Genomic DNA, 25271 nt, shown 5'->3' on the forward strand with positions numbered 1-25271 from the left:
GAGTACACGTATAGAGGAAAGACTTTGGATTTCAGAGTTTATATCGTTGTCTCGTAATCAGGCTGCGCTAGCGAGCATTTGTTTGTCAGGTGTTGATATAATCGAATGTACTATCTTGCGCCGTGCTGGTGTGAAGGCTGCAGGTTGAAATATATGCAGTAAGGTAATATGTGGCTATCCATTCGCGTGCGCTGTGTCTGCAGGAAACGGATTATCGCGCTTAGTGTCGGGATGCTGCTGCTGCTCTCATCTGTTACTTTCCCCTCTTTGGGGAAGTGTGTGGGGGAGTTTGTAGCCTTTCGGCTTTTACTCCCCTTTGTAGGTGTGTGTGCGATTATTTCTATAGTTTTTTGGTGTCTGTGAAATGTGATGATTGTTCTGTTTGTGTCTGGTACTTGCCTGAGGTTGGCGAGATGATTGGTGTTATATCGGAAGGAGTTGGATTAGGGATTGGGTATAGGAATTTTCTCTTCGACTTAATTGTCGAGGATCGTCATGGGGCGCTTGTGCTTGTCGCGGGACATGTCATACCGACCTAGGGAGTGGATGAGTGCGTTTCCTGATCTGGAAGAACCTTCATAGAAGGCTGTTGCCAGATCTTGTAAACGCTCTCTCAGGAGTGGGATTTCAGCTGCGGCGCGCAGATCATCTGTGGGGAATCCCAGAGGTAAATGCACTAACCTCCTGAGGGCGCGGTTCTGCAGCCTCTGGAGTTTGTCCAGGTGCTGCTTCGCAGCGTATCCCGAGACAGGGCACGCATATTCCATTACTGGCCAGATCAGGCCTGGTACACATTAACTGCTACTGGGCAGGGAAGGGAGCTGATTGAGTTCAAGATTGGGAATAAGATGGACATTCTGGAGCAGACCTTCCTGTGGACCTCGTCTATGTGGGGTTTCCACGTGAGCCGAGAGTCCAAGGTTACGCCAAGGTACTTGGCGGTTCTGCGCCAGGGGAGTTGGGTTCCATTTGGGAGAAGGTGGAGGGGGGGGACTTTCAGGCGGTTCGCGCCTTCCGAGCCTGCGGGTAATCAGCGTAGCCTGTGTCTTTCCAGAGTTGACGGTGATACGACAGCGACGGGCCCAAGTTTCTGTGTCATCTAAAACCCTTTTTAGCCTATGGATGACCAGGTCCTTGTTCGTATTTCTCGTGTAGAGGGCTGTGTCGTCTGGGTACTGCGCAGTGTGCACCAGAGGGGCGGTTGGTGTGTCCGCAGTGTACAGACTGTACAAAACGGGCCCCAGGACCGATCCCTATGGCACCCCAGCACGAATACGCCTTTTGGTGGAGGTGGCAGTTTCTACTTTGACTGAGAAAGTTCTATTCGTGAGATAGCTTTTGATCAGCTTAACTATGCTCCTGGGAAACCCTTGTGTGTACAACTTGTAGAGTAGCCCTCTATGCCATACTGAGTCAAAGGCTTTGGCTATATCTAGTAGCACCATCCCGCAATAGCCTCTGTGGTTGAAGCCCTCCGTGGCTGCTTCAACCACTGACCTGTTGTGGGGCAGAGTGGTTCCGCCGGAACCCGAATTGGAAATCCGGCAGAAGTTGCTCTCTGGTAATATGTTCCTGTATGGGTCTTAGCAGGAGGTGCTCATAGATCTTGCTGAGAGTTGGCAAGAGGCTAATCGGCCTGTAGTGCTGCGGGAATAGAGAGTCTTTCCATGGTTTATGTATCGCTACCTCTTCCGCATGTTTCCAGCAAGCTGGGAACTCGCGGGATCGAGTAATCTCGTTGAGGACGTTCGCGAGGTGTGTCATCGCCGTGGGTGGGAGATTTTTTACTAACTGATTGGTGATACTGTCGTGTCCTGGCACCTTCCTCGTGGGGAGGGACCTAATTACTTTTGCCACGTCCTCGGGGGCGAAAAGCGTGTATTCGTCCTTTGGGTCCTCCTCAGCATTGAGGAAGACAGCCAGTTGACGACTGACTACTTCTTCATGCTCTTCAACCTGGGGTTCTGCCGCTTGAAACTGCTTCTCAGACGAGTCGGCGAGGGCGTTGGCCTTCCCAGCATGGCTGTAGACCAGACCCCACTCGCCGTGCAGTGTCGGCATCCTAGCGCGTCTTTTTGTGAACTGTTTTGTTGCTTGCCATAGTGTATGATCGTCTACTTTGAGAGCTGTGAGGCGGTTTTGCCATTGCTGGTTTCTGTGCTCATTGAGCACTACCTTCAGTTCTCTCTGTAGACGATTGAGCTGCCTCCTGGTGGCCTGATTTCTGGTGATCTTACACTCTTTTACCACTCTGTTCTTATGTCGAATTTGAGCTAGCAATTTTTCCGGGAGCTGTATTTGCGGCGGTGGGACATCCCTTTGTGGAGGGGTGGCCTCTTCCGCTGCCTGCAAGATGGTGCCTGTTAAGTCTTGTAGCGCTTGTTCTACTGTTTCGGCAGTAGGTGGCGGAGCGCGAGCGATATCAGAGGCGACAGTTTCTCAGTATCGCTCCCAGTCTGTACGTTTGTAAGACGTCTGGTACCGTGGGAGTGCTACCCATTCTCCCACATCGACCTCTAGAATCACTGGGTTGTGGTCGGAGGACATTCTGTTGATTGTCCTTGCGGCCAAAAACCCTGCGATCCTCCTAGTGAGAGCTATGACTAAAACGTTGGGCCTGCCTCCATTTTTTGGAAAATGTGTGGGCTCAACTGGACCCCATGTTTTGAAGTGGTGGGTGCGCGCTAGTTGTTGCAGTTTGGCGCCTGCTCTGGAGGTTACTCTAGAATTCCAATCAGGGTGTTTGGCATTGAAGTGTCCCCCTATTATGACTTTGCCTTCAATTTGCCCTAGAGCAGCTGTGTCTCCCTCCTCTATCTGGTCATGTGGGGGTCGGTAGACTGCAACAATTGTTAGGGGTCCGGTGGCAGTGGTTGCTTCCACCGCCAATGCTTCGATTTTATTGGTAGCTGGTAAGAATACCTAGTGGTGGGGGATCCCTCTTTTTATGTATATGGCCACTTCTCTGCTTTGGGTTGGCCTGTCTTTGCGATAGCTAACATAGTTGGGGACTGTCTCTTTTATTCCCAGTTTTTGGTGGGTTTCCCCCATCATGCATATGTCGATGGAGAACTCCTTCATGAGTTCTCTGAACTCGACCTCTTGATTAACAATGCCGTCTGTGTTACAGACGCACATTGTCAGGCCTTGGATGTTTGGTCATCTATTCATGATGGGGTTTTGAACTACTGAGGAAGTCGCAGAGGGAAGCGACTGCTGGACTGCTGCGTGAAGGGCAATGAGGATCTGCGTGTTCTGCTTCTGGGGTTCCTCGAATTCCTTCATCATTTCCATGACGAGGTTCATGGCCTGCACCATAATGCCTAACACCTGATCCGAGGGTGTGGGCTGTGTGTGGGGTTACCTAGAGCTTTCTCTGTCATGGTGGACCTGGTCATTGTTGCTGTGCGTTTCCCGGTGTTGCTCTTGTGATGGTGTCTGGTGTTGTGGTGACGGGGCTACGTTTCCATGGCTTCTCGAAGGATAAATCACTTCCGTGTAAGTTGCGATTGGTGTGTTGGGTTTTGGTTTTACCCAGGCCTTCTCCGTGTGTGTTGTCGTGTTTTGTTTTCTTGTGTGGCTGGATGGGTTGGTGGTGTTTTTTTTTGCGTGTATGGGGGGCGGCCTTGGGGCCCTTTGCCTGCTGTGAGTGTCTTTTGTGGACCTCACAGCGTTGGTAACCTGCTGTGTGGTTTTTACCACACAGTGCGCACCTTATTTGTGGGTCCGAGTGTTTTATTGTGCATGTCCTTGTGTCATGGGCCTCGGCGCATTTTCTGCACCTCAGTGCCATGGAGCGGTGTGCTGCAATATGGTTAAGGCCCTGACACCTGAAGCACTGTACCGTCTTGTTTTTGCAGCGCAGTGCTTCAGTGGTCACAGGGACAGCCAGGACCATCTTTATTTCCCTTTTGTTTTGCGGGATATCTCGCAGTGTGATCTGGTATAGGGGCCATTTGCTTCCTATGTTGCCCATCTGCAGGACCGCCTTGACGACGTACTCCTGGGCAGTCAAGTCTGTTTTGATCGCCTGCGGAGACAGTCGTCTCGGTAGGTCTCTGATCACAATGTTCTTGTTGTCGGGATGCTGTGTTCTGAATATCTATATAGCTGCTTGGACGTCGTCAGCTTCTGTAGGCCGGCCAACCACGTGCCTTCAGATCAGAGTGTTCCTGACGTTTTTTGTCAATTCCACGCTGCACTAAGCTAAAAAACTGCTATCCCTGTTTACTAAATTGTTGTGCAGGCGTATCTCCACTGCATCTTTGAAGACCGAGTCCCAGAAACCGTTGGCGCTGCATAACTTCTTCGTTTCTTGGAATTCGAAGGTGTGTCCCTCGATAATGCTATGTTCTGCTACCGCGGACTTGCTTGTCTGTCCTAGTCGTACGTTCCTGATGTGTTCAGTACAGCGTTGGGCGATACATCGTTGTGTCTGCCCGACACATTCCATCCCACATTCGCACTCAGTACTGTAAATGCCCGGCGGCTGCAACCCTAGCTGGTCTTTGGTTGAGCCAAGTATATCTTTGACTTTTTTCGGTGCGCGAAAGATGGTAATTACTTCGTGCTTCTTTAATATTCTTGCGATCTTGGCTGTCGGCGGTCCAATAAACGGCAGAGACCCCACACGTTTTGCTTCGTCTTCTTCTGGTTTCTCCTGCCGCCTCTTATCTGCACGCAAGGCGTGTCATATTTGTGTCTCGGTGTAGCCGTTCTTTCGGAAGGTTTCCCGCAGATGTGCGAACTCACGCGGCAAACTCTCGCTGTCACGGATCGACCTGGCTTTTTGTACTAAGGTGTTCAGTACTGAGTTACGTTGTGCTGGATGGTGGCAGCTCCGAGCATTGAGATATAAGTCCGTGTGCGTCTTCTTCCTGTAGACCGAGTTCAAATGGTTCAAATGGCTCTGAGCACTATGGGACTTAACAGCTGTGGTCATCAGTCCCCTAGAACTTAGAACTACTTAAACCTAACTAACCTAAGGAAGACTGAAGCTATGTGTCCTAGACTCTATGGCCTACCCAAGGTACATAAGAAGGACCTACCTCTGAGACCGATTGTTAGTACTATCAATTCTCCTACGTACGAAATAGCAAGATATCTAACAACTCGCTTACAACCATATTTTGGAAAAACGGATCATATATAAAGGACTCACGTCATTTTATAGAGAAAATTGAAGGTTTAATTCTGACTCCTGAAGATATTTTAGTAAGTTTCGATGTAGTATCTTTATTTACTATGATTCCAGTTAATGAAGTTATGGATTTTATAACGGATATTTTTCCAGAAGATCTGACTGCTCTTCTCAGACACTGTCTTACTTCCAGTCATTTCCAGTAGAATAATGAGTTTTACGAACAACTTAATGGCGTAGCAATGGGTAACCCATTGGGTCCTGCAATAGCTAATTTCTACATGGAGAAATTCGAACAGTCAGCCTTGGAAAAAGCAGATAAGAAACCATCTCGCTGGTATCGGTATGTAGACGATACATTTGTGGTCTGGCCACATGGTAGAGAAGCCTTAGGCGAATTTTTTGATTACATTAATAATATAAATCCAAGAATCCAGTTTACCATGGAGAGAGAAAATGATAACAAAATACCGTTTTTGGATGTTTTAGTTATGAGACAGACGGATGGAAGCTTGAAACAACAAATTTTTAGAAAAATAACGCACACAGACAGATACTTACACAAAAACTCTAACCACCATCCAAAACAAAAAAGAGGTGTGATTACAAGTCTCGTTGACAGAGCCAGACGGATTTGCACGCCGGAGTATCTAGACGACGAATTAAAACATCTGAAGCACGCTTTTGAGAAAAATGGCTACTCAAAGAAAGAAGTAAGCAGAATTCGGCACCCGAGTAACAAAAAGCTTAAGGACAAGTCCGAAAAACGATGGAAGAATACAGTCTCTCTCCCTTTTATAAAGAAAGTAACGGATCAGATTGGAAAGATTTTAAATAAACATGATATTAGACCTGTTTTTAGACCAACGAAGAAAATTTGTCATGTTCTTCGGTCTGTAAAAGATAAACGCGCTCCTCTATCAGCCAGTGGCGTATATAAAATTCCGTGTACATGTGGTAAAGTTTATGTTGGAACAACAAAAAGAAGCGTAAATACACGGTTAAAAGAACACAGAAGTCTTTGCCGATTAGCAAAAACAGATAAATCGGCTGTAGCAGAACACGCTTTTCAGCCAGGAAATCATCAAGTGAAGTTTTCCGAAACAAAAATTTTATCTACGACGACGAACTATTACCCACGGCTTTGTAGAGAAGCAATTGAAATATATAGACATAGGGATAATTTTAATCGGAAAGAAGTGACCATGAAACTTAGTGATATTTGGACAGTAGCACTACAGAATTGCTAGACAGCTTTACCCGTGACGAGATTACGATCGATAGTTAAGTTTTATCTCTGACAAAGGTTATCTCTGCATATCACGTGTAACTCTGGTCACGCCCACTTTCTACGATACATAAGTCGCTCTCAGACGTCCGACCCGTCAGTCGGCAAGACTCACCGGAGGAGAAACACCCCTCTGAAGATGTCCAGCGCAGCTCTGGACGAAACGTTAGGAGCTGAAGAGTTTCATGGACCACGACCTTACACCCCGGAAGGTTTACCAGAAGATATGTCATCCGGTCGTGAAAGCCTTCATACTATAACCTAAGGACATCACACACATCCATACCCGAGGCAGGATTCGAACCTGCGACCGTAGCAGTCACGCGGTTCCGGACTGCGCGCCTAGAAGCGCGAGACCACCGCGGCCGGCCTGTAGACCGAGTGTCCTAACGTATCGTCCGGCTTTTTTTTTTGATCAAAATATCCAAGAAGGGAAGGCAGCCATTCTGCGACAACACATGCAGCTGGAAGGAGGAAGCCCGGCGACCGGGGCAGGTTGGCCCACTTTCTTTTCTTGATTTTTTCCAGCTTGTATTTTAAAAGTTCCGATTTACTTTTTTAGTGTGTAAACAAACAGTAGTTCATTGCTTTAGCACCTTTACGACTGATTAATCAAGCCCACTGACTATGTCTGTCTTTCCTCGTAAGATTCTCCCCTTCTTTGGGAACAATCCTAGCCTCATCCAATCACAAGACTCAGTTCTCATGGAGAGCGTCCTCACACTTTTCAATAATTTTGTAAAATTACTACGTCAGACCACGCTGACCAATGAAATTCCCGCACTTTCGCGCCCCGAGGCCTAAAGCTAACGAAAGGAATGTGCTTTGGCGCTGTCCTGTCGGTGCCCCAAAGGAGCGCATTAAGATGTTGTTTCCTACGACCCTCCAAGATCCGCTTGATATACACTCCTGGAAATTGAAATAAGAACACCGTGAATACATTGTCCCAGAAAGGGGAAACTTTATTGACACATTCCTGGGGTCAGATATATCAGATGATCGCACTGAAAGAACCACAGGCACACAGACACAGGCAACAGAGCATGCACAATGTCGGCACTAGTACAGTGTATATCCACCTTTCGCAGCAATGCAGGCTGCTATTCTCCCATGGAGACGATCGTAGAGATGCTGGATGTAGTCCTGTGGAACGGCTTGCCATGCCATTTCCACCTGGCGCCTCAGTTGGACCAGCGTTCGTGCTGGACGTGCAGACCGCGTGAGACGACGCTTCATCCAGTCCCAAACATGCTCAATGGGGGACAGATCCGGAGATCTTGCTGGCCAGGGTAGTTGACTTACAGCTTCTAGAGCACGTTGGGTGGCACGGGATACATGCGGACGTGCATTGTCCTGTTGGAACAGCAAGTTCCCTTGCCGGTCTAGGAATGGTAGAACGATGGGTTCGATGAAGGTTTGGATGTACCGTGCACTATTCAGTGTCCCCTCGACGATCACCAGTGGTGTACGGCCAGTGTAGGAGATCGCTCCCCACACCATGATGCCGGGTGTTGGCCCTGTGTGCCTCGGTCGTATGCAGTCCTGATTGTGGCGCTCACTTGCACGGCGCCAAACACGCATACGACCATCATTGGCACCAAGGCAGAAGCGACTCTCATCGCTGAAGACGACACGTCTCCATTCGTCCCTCCATTCACGCCTGTCGCGACACCACTGGAGGCGGGCTGCACGATGTTGGGGCGTGAGCGGAAGACGGCCTAACGGTGTGCGGGACCGTAGCCCAGCTTCATGGAGACGGTTGCGAATGGCCCTCGCCGATACCCCAGGAGCAACAGTGTCCCTAATTTGCTGGGAAGTGGCGGTGTGGTCCCCTACGGCACTGCGTAGGATCCTACGGTCTTGGCGTGCATCTGTGCGTCGCTGCGGTCCGGTCCCAGGTCGATGGGCACGTGCACCTTCCGCCGACCACTGGCGACAACATCGATGTACTGTGGAGACCTCACGCCCCACGTGTTGAGCAATTCGGCGGTACGTCCACCCGGCCTCCCGCATGCCCACTATACGCCCTCGCTCAAAGTCCGTCAACTGCACATACGGTTCACGTCCACGCTGTCGCGGCATGCTACCAGTGTTAAAGACTGCGATGGAGCTCCGTATGCCACGGCAAACTGGCTGACACTGACGGCGGCGGTGCACAAATGCTGCGCAGCTAGCGCCATTCGACGGCCAACACCGCGGTTCCTGGTGTGTCCGCTGCGCCGTGCGTGTGATCATTGCTTGTACAGCCCTCTCGCAGTGTCCGGAGCAAGTATGGTGGGTCTGACACACCGGTGTCAATGTGTTCTTTTTTCCATTTCCAGGAGTGTATATGAGGGCAGACCTACAGATATTTTTGGGATGAGGAACTTGGTCTGACTCTTACAGGATCATCACACCTGCCTGCAAAGTTCTGCCGAGAGCATAGAGCCATAAATACGTGTAGCTTTTACAGGTTCTGCATGGTGTCGACCGGTATATTGCTCTCCTATCGGCAGACTGGCGCCGACGTCTCCGCATTCTCCGCCCAATGCTCACTACTTACCGCCTTCCAGGATCTTCACAGTACTTTAAAATGCCCTCACCGCAGAACAACTCTTTAGGAACGTGGCAGCGGCGTTCACCTCGTGCATAATTACAACGACGGCGTTGCCTGTATGTCAGCGTTGTGTCGGCTTGCTACTGGCGACCGCTCGCCCTATCCACTGTGTCCTACCTGGCGTCGGCGACACCATAACAACCCGCGACAGGGTATTGGTGCCATCGGTCCGCTTAGATCTGCTGTTTGTCAGGTCATCCAAACGTAATTCTCAAGAAATGAAACGCCTCCAAGCACTTCATGTATTGGCAATCACTATCGGACAATCTTTAATACAAATAAAGTAATGCGCTGTTTTCATATCAAATTAATTCGATCTAAATATCACTCTATATAATGTGCGTTTAAAATATCGATCATGTGAATGTCGACGAAATCGTCTGTTTCACCGTCTTTGATAATGCGCGAATACGATCACTGGTTATAAGATTGGTTAGTAAATTACAGGAAGGACACGGAGAGACAGGCCCGGACACCAGCTGGATCACCGACGTGCAAGTACATTACCGGCCATTAAAATTGATACACCACGAAGATGACGTGCTACAGACGCGAAATTCAACCGACAGGAAGAAGATGCGCTGATATGCAAATGATTAGCTTTTCACAGCATTCACATAAGATTGGCGCCGGTGGCGTATCGCGATTTCGGTTTATCGTATCGCGACATTGCTGCGCGCGTTGGTCGAGATACAATGACTGTTAGCAGAATATGGAATCGGTGGGTTCAGGAGGGTAATACGGAACGCCGTGCTGGATCCCATCGGCCTGGTATCACCAGCAGTCGAGATGACAGGCATCTTATCCGCATGGCTGTAACGGATCGTGCAGCCACGTCTCGATCCCTGAGTCAACAGATGGGGACGTTTGCAAGACAACAACCATCTGCACGAACAGTTCGATGACGTTTACAGCACCATGGACTATCAGCTCGGAGATGATGGCCGCGGTTACCCTTGACGCAGCGTCACAGACAGCAGCATCAGCGATGGTGTACTCAACGACGAACCTGGGTGCACGAATGGCAAAACGCCGTTTTTTCGGATGAATCCAGGTTCTGTTTACAGCATCATGATGGTCGCATCCGCGTTCGGCGACATCGCGGTGAACGAACATTGGAAGCGTGTATTCGTCATCGCCATACTGGCGTATCAGCCGGCGTGATGGTATGGGGTGCCATTAGTTACACGTCTCGTTCACCTCTTGTTCGCATTGACGGCACTTTGAACAGTGGACGTTACATTTCAGATGTGTTACGACCCGTGACTATACCCTTCATTCGCTCCCTGCGGAACCCTACGTCTCCAGATCTCTCACCAATTGAAAACGACTGCTCAATGGTGACCGAGCAACTGGTTCGTCACAATACGCCAGTCACTACTCTTGATGGACTGTGGTATCGTTTTAAAGCTGCATTGGCAGCTGTAGCTGTACACGCCGTCCAAGCGCTGTTTGACTCAATGCCGAGGCGTATCAAGGCCGTTATTACGGCCAGAGGTGGTTGTTCTGGGTACTGCTTTCTCAGGATCTATGCACCCAAATTGCGTGAAAATGTAATCACATGGCATTTGTAGTATAATATATTTGTTCAATGAATACCCGTTTATCATCTGCATTTCTTCTTGGTGTTGGAATTTTAATGGCCAGTGGTGTATGTATGTATGTATGTATCGAACTGGGGACCTAGAAACGACGGAGAGGCTTCGTCGACACCTTAGCCCTCAGTGGTACACAACCCCATAATTGGCTACAGCAGTCCACTCACCCCACCACCACCCCACACCGAACCCAGGGTTATTGTGTGGTTCGGCCACAGAGGAACCCCCCCTCTCGCCCCCCTCTCGCCCCCCTCTCGCCCCCCTCTCGCCCCCCCCCCCCCCCCCCCCCCGGGAACGTCTCATTCCAGACGAGTGCAACCCCAATGTTAGCGTGGTAGAGTAATTATGGTGTACGCGTATGTGGAGACAGTGTTTGCTGAGCAATCGCCGTTTTAGTGTAACTGAGGCGGAATAAGGGGAGGCAGCCCGCATTCGCTGAGGCAGATGGAAAACCGCCTTAAAACCTATCCTCAGGCTGGCCGGCACACCGGACCTCGACATTAATCCGCCTTGGAAGCAATGCGTTAGACTGCACGGGTAGCCGGGCGGGCTACCAAACTAGATACTAAAAGCAAACTAGTTGGCTGCGAGATATTAAAACGGAATAACTGGCTTCTGAAAGGAGTGGGCTAATATCGTCCCCCTACGGAATCGGTGGTCGCCCAACAATGGCCCATCTTAGCGTAATGCGGAAAGCGATGGCAGTGATGGCTGGATACTCTCGAGTTGAGATCTGTTTATGGACTCGGTACTTGAGCGGAAAGATACTTCTCTGCCACAGTGAGGCTGGACTCATCAGTCGTCCAACAGCCTCTGCCATCACTCCTCCGTAGCCTAACGCCAACTCACAACCAAGCTGAAGAGTTTTTTTTTTTTTTTTTTCCAGAACGCTCTGTATCTGTGCTGCTTCTGTTAGAGCAGAGACCTCGCCGGCCACTGGCGCTGGACATTGCTAGTTCCCTGTAGTGATCAAGTAGAGGTTTATTAAAAATGTAACAAAAGTTTTACATGTAAACTGGAGATGGAGGGGGGAGAAAGAAAAGGAAAGGTAAGGGACTGTCGGTGTCAGCCACATCGGGACGTTACGCGGAATCAGTGGCGACAAGCAAACGTGCCGGACCAGGATCCGAACCTGGAATCTCCTGCTTACAAAGCAGTATTTATCACAACTGCGCAGACTACCTCGGCGCTCCTCTCTGCCAACTCAACAGTCGCAGCCAGCGCTACCTGTCCACCACATTCCCTGTCCGTGTCGTCCTTGCTCGCTACTCTGAGATTCCCGCAGGAGGTCGGACGTGATCGTGCATTCGCACAAAAGAAGGTGGATTCGTTCCCCATCGAGGCGAATCAATTATTTGAATGCGTGGTGTCTGTTCTTTCGGACATATCCTTCGATGGGGGACGAATCCACGTTCTTCTGTGCGAATGCACGACCACGTCTGACCTCCTGCGGGAATCTCAGAGTAGCGAGCACGGAGGACACGGACAGGTGGCGCTGGCTGCGACTGTGGGCAACGCCGACTCAAAGGAAGGCCTCGGCGCTTGTTGGTGACGTGACGTCAGCTAGGCACGGCGAACGCCAGGTCTGTTGCACTCATAATGGTGGTGTCTCCCTCCCTGACACAGTAAAATGTGAAACTATTGGCAGTACTTGACCAACACAAATTGTCCTGAGAGATTTCTGCAATCAATTAATTGTGCAATTCATTACACTTCTCAACAAATAGTGTACTTCTGAACTTAAATTTCCACCTGTTTTAAGGATTGACATACAAAAACAACTTCATGGCCCAGCAGCAACAGGATTCGTGCTTCTTTACCTTATTTGTAAATCTGAGGAAGTTACGTTTGTATTGCGGTTCTAGGCGCTGCAGTCCGGAAAGGCGGGACTGCTACGGTCGCAGGTTCCAATCCTGCCTCGGGCATGGATGTGTGTGATGTCTTTAGGTTGGTTAGGTGTAAGTAGTTCTAAGTTCTAGGGGACTTATGACCTAAGATGTTAAGTCCCATAGTGCTCAGAGCCATTTTTGAGTTATGTTTGTACTGCGTTGCTTTTAAAAGAAACTGTGAACATATTGCTGCTCTTCTTTAGGTATCTTGGTTGACTATGGGGTGAGGAGCATTGAATGTTAATGAAATATCTTGCGATTGTACACGTTGGGGGAGGGGGTGGCGGACAGAAGAAGAGGCAAAAGAGAGATACTTGTTTTATCAAATAAAATTTTTTTGTCTTATTGAGTTTCTCCTTTCAGTTTCAAGAGAGGAATATTTATCTTTTCTAATGTGCATGTTTAAAAAAGTTTAAGCTCAGCAGTGTTTTCGATGTATGAAGCTATTTTGTTTCCTGTTTAGAATTCCTGTCGTTGAAAACGACTGTAATCTAATGACTGGCAACAGTTGGACATTAACACATGTAAATTGGTTCACATTTCCAGTGACGATGTCAAACGAAATTAAAAAATAAATAAAAGAAACGAGTTAATTGTAAGGTGGTTGGGGTAAGTTTCGATAACGAAATGGATCAAGTAAATATAGTTACTTGCATGTAAAATTTCCTAAACTTGCAATGGGGCAAAGCATCTTCTTATATTGATCTACCGTTGTTTCGACAGGATTCAGTAATACAGAACTATGATCCTCATTTGTAGCTTTACGATAGTAACAAAATCTTTCATCTAAATAAAACTGCAGAATCCAAAACAATACCAAATATTTTGTCCAAGAATAAAAGATTTATAGTGATCAGCTCGGCCAGGCGTTTCTGCCTGCAACAGACCTGTCGTTCGCCGTGCCTAGCTGACGTGACGTCACCAACAAGCGCCGAGGCCTTCCTTGGAGACGGTGTTGCTGTGGGTCGCCCGAGAGGCGTGCAGTGGCAGTCCACTTAGTCGCGACAAACACTGTGGCCGGGTGGTGCAGTGGTTAACGCAACTGCCTTCTATACAGGAGATCCGAGGTGCGAATCCCAGTTTTTGCTCGTCGCCGCTGATGTCCGAAAGAACAGACGCCGGCCGAAGTGGCCGTGCGGTTAAAGGCGCTGCAGTCTGGAACCGCAAGACCGCTACGGTCGCAGGTTCGAATCCTGCCTCGGGCATGGATGTTTGTGCTGTCCTTAGGTTAGTTAGGTTTAACTAGTTCTAAGTTCTAGGGGACTAATGACCTCAGCAGTTGAGTCCCATAGTGCTCAGAGCCAAGAACAGACGCCACGGAGTCATCTAAATTACAAAAGCTATCTGGACTACATAGGCAGTCATGCTGTTTTTATTAATTTTTCATTATATTGCTAACAGTATTTTACGACTGCTTACATTTCCTAAAACTACGTTCAAAAAATTTCAAGTAAAGATGTGAAACAACCTCCTGCTCTTTCAGATTTCTGTTGTTTCGAACCAGTAGTGGTCTCAGGTGGGGAGGCAGGCAGAAAATCACCCCCACTCCATGCCACAATTTTGATACAGACCTATATAATGGCCAGCATGTAGGCACAGGCGAGATACTGTAGGCCCTATGGAAATGACAGTAAGGACAAACCAGAACGTAGGATTCTAAAAATTAAAACCGAACATTATTTTGTGGCATCGTTCTAGAGGTAACGAAGATTCATACGCTGGCCTCTGGTAAGTAATACCTGGCTAGTGATTCGTTATCTTGCTAAAAGGCTTCAACGAACAATGCTGGGTTGTTTCCGTCAGAAGCAGGTGTCCCGTGTCCTGCCCTGAGAGTGTGGGACGGGAGACGCGAATGGACGCGAATACCGTTCTGTCTATCTGAGGCTGGGACTCCGCCTCAGGCTCTCAACACTTACATAGCAGCCAGCTGCTCTTAAATAGGACTTATCTTTTGCTTGCCAGCTCGTAGGCTCCTAATTTTGTACGTACTTCACCGTACTGGAAAGAGAGAAGTGGAACGAAGACCACAAAAGGGACAGTCACTGGAGGTACTTTTTGATTACAGTTATCGTAGAGCCTCAGTGACAGACAAACTGATCAAAGGAAATGAGGTTAGAAATATTCTGAAACTTGTTGTGAGACAGTTTCAGAAAAAACTGACCACCTAACAACAGCATCACCACTGGGGAACATATGTTGCGCCATAGGATGGACCTTATGAGACAAAATGGTCACATAAACCTTGGCTGTAATGCTGTCTTACAGAATACCCATAGGGCTCGTGGAATACCGCGATATAACTGCCCAAACCATCACCAAAACCACCACCATGTAAACCTGGCCAGAAGCTGCAAAGAGTGTGCAACAAGACTCGTTCGATCAAATGACTTTCTCCCACTGATTCATAGTCCAGGTTCTATGACTTCGACACTATGTTTTCCTGTTTTGGACACAGCTTTGACATTCCATCTGGCCCTGCTATTCCCTGCTTATGGAGCTCCCTTCGATTTATTTTGGTGCTGACATGGTTCGCGAGTTCAACATTCAGTTCTGGAGTGACTTTTGCATCTGTCGTCCTCTTATTTTCGTCACAGTCCTCTTCAATGACGGTCTACTGCGATCGCACTACACACACTTTCGTCAGCATTGTGACTTAACACATGTTTTTGCGCCTTCTGTGTATGCTGTATAAATGTTTCATACGATGCGTCTTGAAGCACCGAACACTTAGGCTACCTCGGTATGGTATGAGCACCAACACTTTTCCTTTGTTGGCATTCACTTAGCTCTCACATAATTCACTGCCATCTACACAGAACACTGTTCTGGCCACGACTAACACTTGCAATCTATTGAGGACATTGCTACTACGCCTGTGCAGAGCCTCCCAAAACTCACCACACCTGCAGAGATCCGTAAAATCTACCCGAATTTTCAACAGCTGTCTCCTGCAGCGATATTTTCCTACGGCATGGAAGACGGCCCGAACAGTTCCAGCCCCAAAGCCAGGCAAAAACCTAGCAGAACCCACCAGTTACCGGCCAATTAGCCTCTTGCCGACCCTTGGCAAGGTGCTCGAGAGAGTGGTGTAGAAGAGGCTCCATGACACGCTTATCCAGCGCATGATGTTATACGACCCGAACAATTCGGTTACAAGGACAAGTTATGTGCCAGACTTCAACTTCTACGGATCACCGAACGGATACAAGAAGGATACAACAAGCAGCACTTCACAACTGGTGTATTCCTTGACATCGAAAAAGCTTACGATAAGGTGTGGCGGCCCAACCTTATCGTCAAACTGCATCGCACTACCCCTGTTGCGGATTGTTACACTGGACTCACAGACAGCTTTCTGCAGGACAGGAAACTGTGTGTCCGAGTCGACGATAAAAACTCCGAAATGAAACTGTAGCCTCGACTAGTACCTGCGTTTATGTTCAAGCATCCATTTCTCGCTGTGTTAGTATATTTTTGTCCAGCCCCTGTACAGCAATGCTTAAAAAATAATATAAAAAAGAAGGAAAAATAATTTAAACTGACCTCTGCAACACGCGCCCTGTTAGTTGGTACGCTCTCCACTCCGCTGACGAGTGTCTCGTACGCTTGCAACACTTTTCCGTCAAAATGGGTCAGCAGTTGTGGCGTGCAGTTGGTGTGTGGGTGTCCTCTCTGCAGAGGCCGCAGTCAGCGGAAAGCGGCCGCTCACCCCTGGCGGTAACATTATCAACCCGGACGCGCGCGCTCTCAGGGCCGCTATGACCCGTGATTAGCCCGAAAGCAATCCCCGGAGACCTCACCACTCTCTCTTTCTCCCCGCCGTTGTTTTTTTCGACCTCTATTATTCGTAGCACTGGGCTCCGGTTACACACAAACACACACACACACGCACACACAGAATCCAGTGTTTCATCCGGCCGATGTCCCGCTGCGGCTTGTTCGCCTTTTTTGGCCCTTTGTTTCTGGCCGTTCCCTCGTGTTTGCGGGACGCGCAGCGGTAATTGCATCTGCATTCGGGGCCGGCGCGCTGGCAGCGCCCGTACTCGGCGCCGGCCGCTCCCGGCTGGCCCGGACAACCAATTTTAATTCCGGCCTCTCGTTATGACGTCAGCCGCGGCGCTCGGCGTCGCCGCCAGTTTTTCTTCTCATCACTTCTGGCGGCCGCAGGGGGAGCTCTCTCACACGTTCTCACTTCCACCTGATGAGCTCCGGCGACGTGCCGGGCGCGTGAGATTTGCATCAGGAGATTAAGTCTGGCGTGCACATTATTTGACTCATTCTCTCTCTCTCTCTCTCTCTCTCTCTCTCTCTGTGTGTGTGTGTGTGTGTGTGTGTGTGTGTGTGTGTGTGTGTGTACCTGTCTCCCCGTGTCTCTGTCTATGCAGTACTACCACCAGTGGTGGATTGGGTCAACGAGAGATGTGCTTTGTCCAGACTTTGCAAAACTGTCTGCTAACACCCGAACACCGCAACAATACTCGTAGAAACTAGAAGCACGAGCGGTCTTGCGACAGTCGGTGGAATGGTGCTGCAAATGCTTCTACCGTCCGACCCGTGCGCTTAACACCTGTTAAACCGCATAAACAAAACACTCTCGATGCTTCTGATCGACAAGTACAAATGTTGACCAGAGTACAGTCTAGGAGCCTGATGTCAAATGACGAATCGAATGAGTGCGCTTAACACCTGTTAAAACGCGCAAATAAAACACTCTCGATGCTGCTGACCGACAAGTACAAATGTTCACCAGAGTACAGTCTAGGAACCTGATGTCAAATGACGAATCGAATGCGTGTGTTAAGTTCATTAAAATTCACAAGTTTTTATTCATAGCTGAATACAGTTCACTGGTGGTACCTTCCAAAGAGTTACGTGCCGTTTTAATTACTGCTCGAACCCCGAATAGCGTTACCGAACACATCAATTTTAATAAAAATTGTCGAATGCTGAAGAACATCGATTGAAAGTTAGCAAATCGATTAGTTTTCTAAAACATGGCCTAACCCCGATGATCTAAAGTTCACTCGGCACTAGCACGAATTCCTAAATGTCGCATGCAACGAAATATTCAAAGTCCCGACTGGTTTAAAAAATGGTTCAAATGGCTCTGAGCACTATGCGACCCAACTTCCGAGGTCATCAGTCGCCTAGAACTAATTAAACCTAACTAACCTAAGGACATCACACACATCCATGCCCGAGGCAGGACTCTAACCTGCGACCGGAGCGGTCGCGCGGTTCCAGACCGTAGCGCCTGGAACCGCTCGGCCACTCAGGCCGGCCCCGACTGGTTTAAACACAGTTAAATTCCAGGGGCACTGTTCAGAATCACTCACCTAAATGAGGTGAAAATAATTACAGTCCAGCCTTACCGTATCAGAAGCTAAGTCCCGTTGGTATCCCAAGACACAGTTCGGAACGCTAAAAAATAAACAGAGTCCCACAGTAGCGCTCCAGTGGTTAAGTGTGGCGGCACTCGAATGGAAGCAGAGTCCTTCAGCTACGATTTTGCAGCAATGTTCCGTTTGCTTACAAAAGCAATCATCAAATGGGAGAAAGCGTGAAAAATGCAAGTTCCTATTGTGTTCCACATCGAAAATATCATAAGTCACAGTCTCATATTCAGAAAAAAATGGAACACATTTAGTACAGCAATATAATGATAATGTTACTGCTGTGAGAGGAATGTGAGGGCCGGGTGGAGTGGTCTTGCGGTTTGAGACGCCATGTCACAGACTGCGCGGCCCCTTCCGCCGGAGGTTCGAGTCCTCGCTCGGGGCATGGGTGCGTGTGTTGTTCTTAGCATCAGTTAGTTTAGTGTGTAGGTCTAGGGACCGATGACTTCAGCAGTTTGGTCTCTTAAGAATTCACACACATTTGAACGTTTTTGAGGAATGTGATCAATGGTTAAGGTATCCAATTGAATTCATTTATCGAAAGTTTTCTGTAGAAATAAAAGGAAATCGACCCATGGTTCTATTAGTAATAAAGTGAACGGCAATTACATAAAACGAAACGGTCTCCTTCCTAATTACGCAGTTTTGAACCAAGTACTTGCACTGCTCATAAAGAGAGTTAGCTATTGGTATTAGTTTACTTAATAGTGAAATACTATTTTGCTTTTAGGACTCTTAGACAGTAGTACATTTTAACAAGAAATTTACGTGTTTTGGCGTGAACAACACTGAAGAAATGTTAAGCATTTTCGCAACAACTTGCTGTCAGTAACACTTACTATCCTTACAACAGAATAGGAGAACTAATGTTCGTTACGTGCAGAGGATTACTCACGATTGAGCACTATTAACCTGGATGCGAAGTCCTTCCATCAGTTTAATGATTAGAAATTTGCTGTCATTGAAGTAGTTTTTTGATACTTATATTCACTGTTTCTGATTTTTTTTTCTTATGGAACATTCACTTCTTTATACTTGCTAGAGCACAAACGAAACCTGTGGCCGCTGAAGCTAGTATACTAGTTTGAATAGTTGCAGCCAGTTATTTAGTAAATCACACAACTGTCATAGCTGCACTTCATTATTACTGCAGTTATAATGCATAATGAAAAGATAGCTCAACAGTTAGCATGAGGGTGCGAGAAACTAATTCTATCTGTGATTAAAATGAAGGCTGGCTAGTCCTGTTACAACACAATATGAAAAAGAAACACTTTTTCCTACAAACGTATGTAAAATATAAACATTATTACAAACATGTAAGTAATTATTCCGTAAGCTGGCCCTTCAGGTTTACTAACCAGTAAATGCTCTGAATGGTCCCAGTTTAAGGCAGACAACTTTAATAACGCACTGGGATTTCAATGAGAATAACATCTGAGCAAGGCACTTGAGATCTTTTCTTTGTAATTGTACTTTTGTAAGACTAATGGAATACACCAGAAACAAGACTCACTGAATAATTATGAAATCTAATACTCAACCAAAGCTATTAAACGTTGTTCTAGAAAACAATTTCTTTTCAGTTCAATAAAGTAGAATTCTCGGAAATATTGCAGGAACTGGAAAAGGATTCTGCCTAGGTAAATAACAGGATTGAATACGGGTCCTCAACGCATACTTTAAGCAAAATGGCATTATTATCTGGATAAGAAACCAAATAACTGATCTATGCAGTTATATAGTACTCAACCGATTATTTAAGACGAAGGTGATGACTATGGCGATCTTCTGTGGCTACTAAAAGGGCGGCAAGTGTACTTACGGCTCTTCTTGTACAAAATCTCTGATTCTTCTCTTCTTAGCGTCAGATTTTTGTCGTCCAGAGCTAATCAATGTATTCTATGAAAAACGAGCAAAATTTCTTCCATATCCGAGGCTATATTAAATAATCTTGCTGATCGTCTTACCTTATTTAGCACACAACATGCGAACACTTTACATGCTAGCCATCAACTAACTCTTGCCAAAAAGGAACCTTGCAGTTCGTCGACCAAATCCACATTTTCTATTCCCGCTAAGCCAGTTTCGTTGCGAAAGGAATTCCCACTAGGTTTTTACATCATTACAATGATTACCAGTACTACAAGTATACTTTTAACATGCCAATAGTTTTGCAGAGCATTGGTTTTAAAACTGCACACATAAATCTATTACAGTGAGATAAATAGACATAAATAATGAATAAAAATTTTACACAGACGGTATCTAAAAGAGCTTCGTGATACAGAAGTCTTATTAAATATAAGCAGACAAAAAAGTTAATAACAGAAACGTAGGTGATATCGATAGCAGTGCTACAAACGGAGTTTCAAATCCCACCCCAGACAAGTTGATTTACATTTCCCGTTGTCTTCCTATATAGCTCAAAACGTTGATTGCCACAGCACATGGCGGGGATAGTTCATTTGGAAAGGACGAGATCGATTACCTTCCCCATTCCTCCTACATCTGCCCTAGTGCTCTAAAGAGTTTGTCGTTGACAAGACACTAAAGCCTAGTTTCCTTCAATTTTTTCTATGTTAAAATATGGTTTTTGAAATTGTTCTTCTACTCATGAACTCAAAGCACGCACTAGGAAGACTGCGGTCATTCACATTAGGACCTTTCGTGCTTTCTATAAACAGAACTCAATTCCCAGACGGTTCCTTCGAAATGGTCACGGCCAATTTCCGTCGCTATAATTTCCCAGAAACAGAGATAAACCAGAGAGTAGGTTAAGGCTGTAGTATTCCAATATCGCTGTCCGATGTCTGCATCGATGACATGGTCAGGGAATGGATGAAGGATATAATACCTCATGGTATAAGAATTGGGGCAGGTGCATTTACAAATACGATTTTTTTTGCCAGTGACGAGTCTAACGTTACTAGTTTATTTTTGGTACTCACTTTATATCTGTTCTGTGCATATTTTTCAAACTTCCCCTGACCAATCTGATTCATACTAACAGGATGTTTAGAGCACGACTAGGACTTCAACATATGGAAACAGGAGGACGCAATTCTCAACCGTCTTTGAGAAGCCTGAAAATTTTAGACTTGCTTACATATTTTGTAAGGTCGGTTAGCATTGAAGGAGTCCACAGCTGAGAGGGAAGCGGTTAGTTTCAAAGTGCGAGGTCCGTGGATCGAATCTGGCTCCCCGCACTTTTCTTTTTCGTTCGACGTTCTTCTGCCAACGTGCAATAGTAAAAAAATCCCTCCTAAACATACTCTGTTGGTGCAGACTTGCGACATTTATTTTTACATGCAGACGCAGAACGTTATGAAAAGACATTGGGCGTACGTCATCGAACATAATAAAGAGATACCTTCAAGAGAAGATGGCGTAAAATCGAATCCATCGTTCGCAATCAGTCGTCTGCGCCAATCTTCGCGATATGGTGCGATATGCATGGTACGCTGCTAAGCCGTGTGATGACTTAGAATTGTTTATGATTGTAAAGAAAGTTTGTTTTGCAAGAGACACACTGAAAAATTATACAAATACAAAAATGCGGCATTCATCACATGTGCTCTATGTCACAGTGATTATTGTTTTCCAAATTCGTGCAGTGCTACATACATTACGTACTATACTCGTCGCAAATACAGACACAATAATCTTACGGAAATGACTACACTGATTTGATTGAAAGTTCTCGTGTATCTTTCTCCATTTCGAAGCCCCTTAGGAAAACAGGATTTTTTCATGATATGTAAGTAACAAGTGAATCATTAGATACTGATAATTTGCACAGTTACAATAAACTTGTTGTTAGAATTACGGGGGAAAGAAAAATAATACTAGCAGTGGGACAACGAGAGCAAGGCGCCACGTTACATAGCTGCCAAATTTATTCAAGATGGCAGATCCAAGATGGCGGCTGTAGATATGGCAATGTCACAATGACATCATAGCAGTAAGTTCAAATTTTGGCGGGAAAATAGGTCAAATGGGCTACCTTCACTAACCTAACTTGCAAGAACACATATATTTTCACATGGCTTGCCAGAACATTATACCATTTACACGATACTTCTCGATATCAAGCACACAGAAATATCGCTTGCATAGCAGTATCGCTCGCACAGTATTATTCTGAAGATATAGGCTCAAAATTATTTCTCCAAAAACTCGAAACTTTAGCTAGGTGGAGCGTGCTGTAAACCACTGAGTAACTAGAAACTCATCCCGTCCGTGAAGGCCTTTACGTGAAACCCGAAAAAAAAAAAAAACATAGAGGAAATAGATATTTCCACTCCCGAATACCGATGTCAGTGATGTAAAAGATTCCAAATCATTCTTACAATTTAGAAAGTCAGCTAAGGTGTTTCTCATGTCTAGAGGACCAGCAAATGTGTCCTTCACCCGTCTTTCACCTGCTAGATGCACACACCACATTCGACGTCACCAGAGAACGGACTGCAGCCTCAAAAGGGAATGCAAAAGAGCACAACCGACACAGTGTACGAAACGACAGGACTCCATTTCGCGTAGCTCTCATCACCCCGAACTGGTTTTGTGGGCACAAGGATGATATGTTTTTTTTTTGCATTTCCACTGGCCGCCATAGTTAACCGTTCTCAATATTATTGAGACTTGTTTGCCTGTAGCGCATCAGGCTTGGTAATTTGTTGTGGTTTCGGAGTTCCCTGATTCTTGTCCACCTCCGATGTCTTTATTGTTCAAATGTGTGTGAAATTTTATGGGACTTAACTCCTAAGGTCATCAGTCCCTAAGCTTACACACTACTTAACCTAAATTATCCTAAGGACAAAGACACTCACCCATGCCCGAGGGAGGACTCTAACCTCCGCCGGTACCAGCCGCACAGTCCATGACTGCAGCGCCCTAGACTGCTTGGTTAATCCCGTGCGGCATATCTTTATTCTCATGGATGATGGGTTAGCACATGTTCTGAAGGTCTTGTTATGATATCAAGAAGAACAGAAATCGAATCAGTTCAGTTTCATGCAGACAACTGGTATTTATTTAATGGAGTAGTAGTTGCTCCGATTCCACAAACCGACATAAACGAGACAAAACTTCTGTACCACATGTAACATAGTTCTGGAGAATTTTACACTCTCTTTGTCACTCTCAGATCGATCTACGTATAACTGATTCCTTCAGTCTTCTTAACCTGTATGACTATCTCAGTAAGAGGTTAAAATAGCACGATAAACATTACTAGTTTCATACGGCAGCCGCGCTCTTAATTAATACAAGTTAATTAAAGCACGATAACAATGCATCACGCATCACTAACTTTCGAAATACACACATAAGAAAAAATTGGCATCTCCCCGGTTCCCAGAACTCCTGAAGATAGACGTTGACTCACACAGTCCCTTTGACTGTTCAGAGATGTCACTAAACTGCCGAACAGTTCCAGTCATTCCACCAAGAAGGATATACACGGCTCGTGTTGTCTGTAGTTTGTAATATTTCTGGCTTCTTCAGCCATCATATTAGGCTCCAGGAAGCTATTCCCCGGCAGTGGAGAAACAAGAAGCTTAGAGATGACGCAATGTGGGATGAGATACCGGTGACAGATGTTAGATTCGGTACCATTCCCGTGAGAAAGATCGCATGCATGATGCTGCTGCTCTGTGATTGGCTGCTGTGTTCGGCGGTAGGGTGCCAAAACGTTAAACTTTAGTTGCTATTATTAATTACACCTGTCATCCAAATTACTTCATTTTTTAAAATAAACATCTCTCAACAGCCAGCTATCAATAAGTCATTTCAAAATTATTAAAATCAAAGTATTGTTAAAAAAAAAGACTGACGATATTACTGCCGATACATTTCGGTGGCGTTCGGGTCACGCCTTGCTGGCTTGGCCCGCGAGGTGTCTCGGGCAGTTCGGCTCTCCAGTTCTGATACTGAGTTTTCTGAGTATTGTAAAGGGTAGCTACACATTATCAACGGTCTTCCCAGTTCTATATTTTCTAAAGCATCACATGTACAAGTATTACTGATTTGGGAATAGAACCGTAAACTCACTGAGTCTGCATTGTGCATTTGGCGTTACGAGGGCAATGCCTTGACAAAATGGCGACAAAGCAAGAAAGCGTATGGGAGATGTTTACATGTAATAATAGCACAGCGTACACTCAAAAGGAATTATGGAAAAGAACCGTCGTGGAAACAGAGAAATGTGTAGAATTGTGCGTTAGTATCGACAGTTTAGGGTCTCTGGTTACCTCTATGAACAAAAGCGTTCGGGTCGACCAGATTGCAAAACGCAATCGAGGAGAAGGTGAGGGAAAGTTTCGTACGCAGTCCAAAAAATCAACGATCCACGCGACCTAGAAACTTGGAATACAGCAGCAAAGTGTGTGGAAGTTTCTGCGGCGGCGGCTACATTTAAAACTGTATCGTCCGCAGCTCGTGCAACGATTTAAACAGGAAGGTTATGGCCGGCGCCTTCAGCTCTACTTCACAATACAGGAAGCGCTCGATGATGAACATTTCACCTCCAAGCTGACATACAGCGGCGAAGCAATCTTTATTTATGTGGAGAGGTTCATCGCCACAATGTGAGAGCATTGGGAACTTAAAATCCTCAGCCGGCCGGGGTGGCCGAGCGGTTCTAGGCGCTACAGTCTGGAACCGCGCGACCGTTACGGTCGCAGGTTCGCATCCAGCCTCGGGCATGGATGTGTGTGATGTCCTTAGGTTAGTTAGGTTTAAGTAGTTCTAAGTTCTAGGGGACTGATGATCTCAGAAGTTAAGTCCCATAGCGCTCAGAGCCATTTGAACCTTAAAATCCTCATGAAATTGTGGCAGATGTACGAGATTTGCCGAAGGATAATGTTTTCTGGCCAGTGTCTTAGTCAAAGTTGCCGGCCGGAGTGGCCAAGCGGTTCTAGGTGCTTCAGTCTGGAACCGCGCGACCGCTACGGTCGCAGGTTCGAATCCTGCCTCGGGCATGGATGTGTGTGATGTCCTTAGGTTAGTTAGGTTTAAGTAGTTCTAAGTTCTAGGGGACTGATGACCTCAGATGTTGAGTCCCATAGTGCTCAGAGCCATTTGAACCATTTTTTTTAGTCGAAGTTTTATGGGACATTGATATGTTGCAGGTGTTGGTGTTTCACAAATGACTGTCGATTCCGAAAATTTTATATTCCAACAAGATTGGGCCTCCCCTCATTGGAGCACTGATATTCGTCGGTTCTTAGACGACGAACTTCCGCATCGCTGGAGTGGGCATAGGAGCGAAGATGTTCGTTTGGCCTACCCACGTCAGCTTACCTAACGCCTTGTGAATATTTCCTTTAGGGTTAAGGACCGTGCTTATGTACCGCTGCCAA

This window comes from Schistocerca americana, chromosome 5, assembly GCF_021461395.2.
Source record: "Schistocerca americana isolate TAMUIC-IGC-003095 chromosome 5, iqSchAmer2.1, whole genome shotgun sequence".
Taxonomy (NCBI): Eukaryota; Metazoa; Arthropoda; class Insecta; order Orthoptera; family Acrididae; genus Schistocerca; species Schistocerca americana.